Genomic DNA, 5,787 nt, shown 5'->3' on the forward strand with positions numbered 1-5,787 from the left:
ACTTGCAGAGATCTTGAGAGTTGCTTGAACACACATATGGTTGAACAAAAAATCAGCAGCTGAATACTTTAGTAAGCTGAACATTTTTGTGCTTTGTGAGTGAATCTTAGAGTGCAAACTTTTAGAAAAGTAGAATTCTTCTTTAGAGTTAGTTCTGGGTTTCTTCTCTAAAGTTTTCGGGTTGTTTAAACACGATTTGTTGCTGAATTTCTGCTGATTTTGCTGTTGTTCTCTGTTATTTTTTGTTGCTGAGCTTCAATTCCTCCCTTGTTGTATTTATTTTTAGCTCTTCAGGTAACCTTCTAAATATTTGTAATGCATGCTCTTTTTCTTTAATAACAGATGATGAAAAGTTGAGCATATTTAGATTATATGTGCATCTTCAATATGGACGGATGTCAAAGTGTAACCTTGAAATCGAATCTGGTGGTTTAAGTATTAAATTCATGTCTTTGTTTAATTCCTTTTTTTTATTTTTTATTTAGCTTAATAGCTTTCCCTATGTTAGTTTTCAAGTAGTGTTTCATGGGTAATGGTAATATTTCACTTAAAAATATAAAAGTTATATAAAGACCTTGGAGTAGGCTAATAAAAAAAGAGTTTTGTTTGGTTTAAGTTTTTGCCATTGTTTTCACTGTAAAGTTTTAGAAGATTGCATAAAGGTCTATTTCTTATTACTTTACTGATTTAGTCGTACAGTTTCTGTTGTGGTTAGTTTTTCGTTATCTGAATGCTTGTTGTTCCTATTTTTCATATTTCTTTACTTAATCACTTTTTAAATGTTGTTCTTGATTTTACTATTTTTTTCTAATTTCTTTTAGTTTCGTTTAAAGAAAAGCAAAAATTATCTCATAAGTTATGTGACAACAGTGTATGATGCATAATGGGCTTTTGGTTAGTTGTTGAGCTATTGGGCCACAGTGTTAATTAAAATTAATATGATTGGGCCAAATGGGTTCACCTGCTAGTCTATTCTTGTTATCAAAATAAGCTGGCCCATTTTTCTTTAACAACAAAGCTGCCCATTTTCTTTATATAGCTAATTGGGCCAAATGGATTCATTTCAGCCGGCCCATTTTGAATACAAAAATTGCAGCAGCCCAATACCAATAAAATTCAAGAGTTTGCCTATTTTCTTTTAATAACAAAGCTGACCTATTTTCTCCAACCAATCATTCAACTGGTCCAACACCATGAAATAACAACAAACACGAGTTTTTCTATGTTTGATATCATATTTAGTTAGATAATTTCAATGTCATATCCTTGCCTCTTGAATAGATAATTTAGTAACTCAATCACTTCTAATAAAATAATCAAATGCTAGGCAATTTTAGGTGTGTTCCAAATATTGACCATGTGCTCCTACACGATCCTTGGTCCATGTAATTAATAAAAAATGGTCGCGTGTGCATTCTCGCTCCTTGACCTTTATTTTAATAAATTATGCTCTTCGGTGATTAATTACATTTAAACCATGTGTACCAACACGTATTTTGGTTTAGTATATATAATTAAATAAAGACCTTGTGTGATTACACGCTCCAAGGCAAAATTAATAAAATTTAATTATTAATTTTTAAGCAGCATTTGACGATAGTAATTCAAGGCTAATAAAATACACTTTATCCAAAATTAATTCAAGTCAATAAAAGCAACTGTGCTAGAACCACGGGACTCGGCGAATGCCTTACACCTTCTCCCCGGTTAACAAAAATCCTTACCCGGACTTTGTTTTCGCACACCAATAATAATAGAGTCAAATCTTCCTTTGACTAGGGATTCAAATAAAAGGTGACTTGGAACACCAATAAAATCAATTCCAAGTGGCGACACTGTAAATAAAATAATCTCTACTCAATTTTGTCTCTTTAATTGGAAAACCCCTTTAATCCACACATTATTTTGCGGGTAGAAAGGGGGTGTGACAATGAGTTTTCTGAAACTTGATCTTGAGTCTTGAGCGGTTCTTCATGCGGACTCTGATCTAAACCTTGACGCTCGCTATCTGTAGGTGCTAGTTCATTGTTCTATAGCTTCTTCTAATTAAAACAGGACTCCAATGCTCATGGCTTCAGTCATGTCTTGAGCATTCCATATCTTTTCAACTTCTTTTGCATTTTGGATTCACCTATTTTTTCTTTTCTTTTAATCTGAATTGAGGCTTCTTCTTTTGGTAATCTCGAAACTTGTTCCTCGAGGTAAAACCTACTCATACACCAAAACAAACAAACGAAATTTTTCTGCCTCAGTTTGCACTAGAAAAATTTGTGAGTTATTGTAACAAAATTCTAAACTACTTTTTTTATTAAAAGCAATAAAAGGTCGGGAATGGTGTACCCCGAAAAAAAAATAGATACTAGGGAATGGAGATCCTATGTCTAAAATAAAAGAAACTAGGGAGTGGAGACCCTATATTGAAAAAACGACTAGGGATTGGTGTACTTTGATAATGGTAAAAAAATGTAACTAGGGGTTGGTACCCTGTATTACGGAAAAAGAATGTAATCAGAGGTTGGTACCCTATAGTACTGAAAAGAATGTAGTCATAGGATAACGTCCTGTATTACTGAAAGGAAATGTAACCAGGGGATGACACCCTGTATTACGGAAAAGAAATGTAACCAGGGGTTAGTGCCCTGTATTACTGAAATGAAAATGAATCCCCTCGGCGAAAAGGTTCTACCTGGGTTAAAATGCGAAAAGCGAGTCTGGGCGAAAAGTACTTCTACCCGGAATATGAGCTGGATCCCCCTTGGCAAAAAGTTTCTACTTGGGTTAAGTTACGAAAAATAGTCTGGGCGAAGAGTACTTCTACCCGGAACTATGAGCTGGATCCCCCTAGGTGAAAAGGTTCTACCTGGGTTAAGCTACAAAAAACAAGCATGGGCGAAGAGTACTTCTACCCGGAACTATGAGTTGGATCCCCTTAGGCGAAAATGTTCTACCTGGGTTAAGCTACGAAAACAACCTGAGCGAAGAATACTTCTACCCGGAACTATGAGCTGGATCCCCCTAGGCGAAAAGGTTCTATCTGGGTTAAGCTACCAAAAATAACCTGAGCGAAGAGTACTTCTACCCGAAAACTATGAGCTGGATCCCCCTAGGTGAAAAGGTTCTACCTGGGTTATGTTATGTAAAACATCATGTACGAAGAGTACTTCTACCTGGAACTATGAGCTGGATCCCCCTAGGCGAAAAAGTTCTACCTGGGTTAAGCTACGTAAAACAAGCCTGGGCGAAGAGTACTTCTACCAGGAACTATGAGCTGGATCCCCTAGGCGAAAAGGTTCTACTTAGGTTAAGCTATGAAAAACAACCTGAGCAAAGAGTACTTCTACCTGGAACTATGAGCTGGATCCGCCTAAGCGAAAAGGATCTACCTGGGTTAAGCTATGTAAAACAACCTGGGCGAAGAGTACTTCTACCCGGAACTATGAGTTGGATCCCCTTAGGCGAAAAGGTTCTACCTGGGTTAAGCTACGTAAAACAACTTGGGCAAAGAGTACTTCTACCCGAAATTATAAGCTGGATCCCCCTAGGCGAAAAGGTTCTACCTGGGTTAAGCTACGTAAAACATCTTGAGCGAAGAGTACTTCTACCCAAAACTATGAGCTGGATCCCCTAGGCAAAAAGGTTCTATCTGGGTTAAGCTACGTAAAACAACCTGAGCTAAGAGTACTTCTACCCGGAAACTATGAGCTGGATCCCCCTTGGCGAAAAGGTTCTACTTGGATTAAGCTACGAAAAACATCCTGAGCGAAGAGTACTTCTACCCAAAACTATGAGTTGGATCCCTCTAGGAGAAAAGGCTCTACCTAGGTTAAGCTATGAAAAACAGCCTAAGCGAAGAGTACTTCTACCCGAAACTATGAGCTGGATCCTCCTAGGCGAAAAGGTTCTGCCTGGGTTAAGCTACGTAAAACAACCTGAGCGAAGAGTACTTCTACCCGGAAACTATGAGCTGGATCCCCCTTGGCGAAAATGTTCTACCTGGGTTAAGTTACAAAAAACAGCCTGGGCGAAGAGTACTTCTACCCGGAACTATGAGCTGGATCCTTCTAGGCGAAAAGGTTCTACCTGGGTTAAGCTACTAAAAACAGCCTGGGCGGAGAGTACTTCTACCCAGAACTATGAGCTGGATCCCCCTAGGCGAAAAGGTTCTACCTGGGTTAAGCTACGTAAATAATCTGTAATAGTGATGTATGTTGAAAATTAAAGAAAATAGAGATTTTGCGAAACTCACCTTTGTTGACATTCGTCCTTTAGGAATTGCCATTCTGCACTGCTTTGTTCCTTCTTTAAACAAAGAAAAATTGTGAGTTTTAAAAGTGGTGGTCGGTTTGTGGCCTTGATGTCTTTAGCATCTTGACTTTGTGCTCATCTTCTTTTGATGATGATTTCAACCTACCACTAGATGTTTCCTGAATATCACTTGCATTTCTGGCCCCTAAGAGCCTTTGACTTTTCAAACTTTTACATGACGGTTGGTCGCATGGAACTTAAACTTTTCAACTTTATTTTACCTTTATGGAATTTCACTTTTGACTTCTTTCTTCCAAAACTTTCAATTTCATAGCTTTGGGGAATTTTTGGCTTTTAAAACTTTGCCAAGACGGTTAGCCACTTGGGACTTAACCTTTTCAACTTCATTTTTCCCTTGTAGGAAATTTCAATTTGATTTCCTCCTTTCGAGAGTTTTTGATTTCAAAGTATCAGCCATCATGGCCAGTTGGGGTTGACTTGATGCCCCTGCCGAGGTTAGGTGCCTCTTTTTTATAAATTCGCTTATATCAAACGAGAGCCTTGTAAATCAGTCTTACCATCCCTCTTTGTCTTAGTTTTGGAACAGAGTTAGACCGAAAGGGATTCAAAGAAAAACAAACAATGGAATGAACAAATGAATTTAGACAAGAGGTATCCCTTTCGGGGAAAGGAAAGAAGGACTTATCTGGAGTACATGCGGATTTTAATGAACATGACATGCCTTTTGGACTGGATGCCTGATCTGTGTAAACCGTCCGACTCTCAGAAATGCATCACAACTTTTGCCTCGAAATCGAGAAACCTTGCCCAGGACTATGTCGATGCCAATGGCTATGAGGATCCTCTTTTAGCTACGAGGATCCTCCTTTGTGGGTTTTCACCAGTTGACCTCTCTCTTCTCGCCATCGCCTTATAGTGCTCCTTGCGAGTTTTTACTAAAAAGACTCTCTCATTTTAGTTTCTTTACTCACCGTTGCCTGACGGTGCCCATGGGGGTTTTCACCAATAAGACTCTCTCATTTTATTTCTCTCATTTTGGTTGCACCAGATCCAAGTGACTGTATCCTCCAATTTTGAACATTCTCGTTGATTGATCAAAAGGATTTGAAAAGGATTTGGGTAAAAGGGATTTGGATTGAATTACAACTTTGGAACCTTTAGGGCTAAACCATCGCCGAACCATTATAACATCAACCTCAGTTTCAGTTTTTTTTTTTTTTTTGGAAATGTGGATATTTATTTTGGTGTGATTGAACCCAAAGAGAGGCTTCCTACGTATCCTTTCGGAATCAAGTCGAACGTAGTTCAAAGAAACATGAACTTGTTTGGATTTTTGTTTTGTTTTCTTTTGGTTTCTTTTTCTCTCTCTTTATTTTTCTTTTAGTCTATTCTATATTTTTTTTCCTTTTTTTTTATAATAACTTTCAGGTTCCAAAGAAGGTAATAAAAAAAAATAGTCGGCTCAAAGGGTTTGCAAAGGGTTGAATATTTGGATAGTGAGAAAAAAAGCCTTCTTCATCC

Source organism: Nicotiana tomentosiformis, chromosome 12, assembly GCF_000390325.3.
Source record: "Nicotiana tomentosiformis chromosome 12, ASM39032v3, whole genome shotgun sequence".
Taxonomy (NCBI): domain Eukaryota; kingdom Viridiplantae; phylum Streptophyta; class Magnoliopsida; order Solanales; family Solanaceae; genus Nicotiana; species Nicotiana tomentosiformis.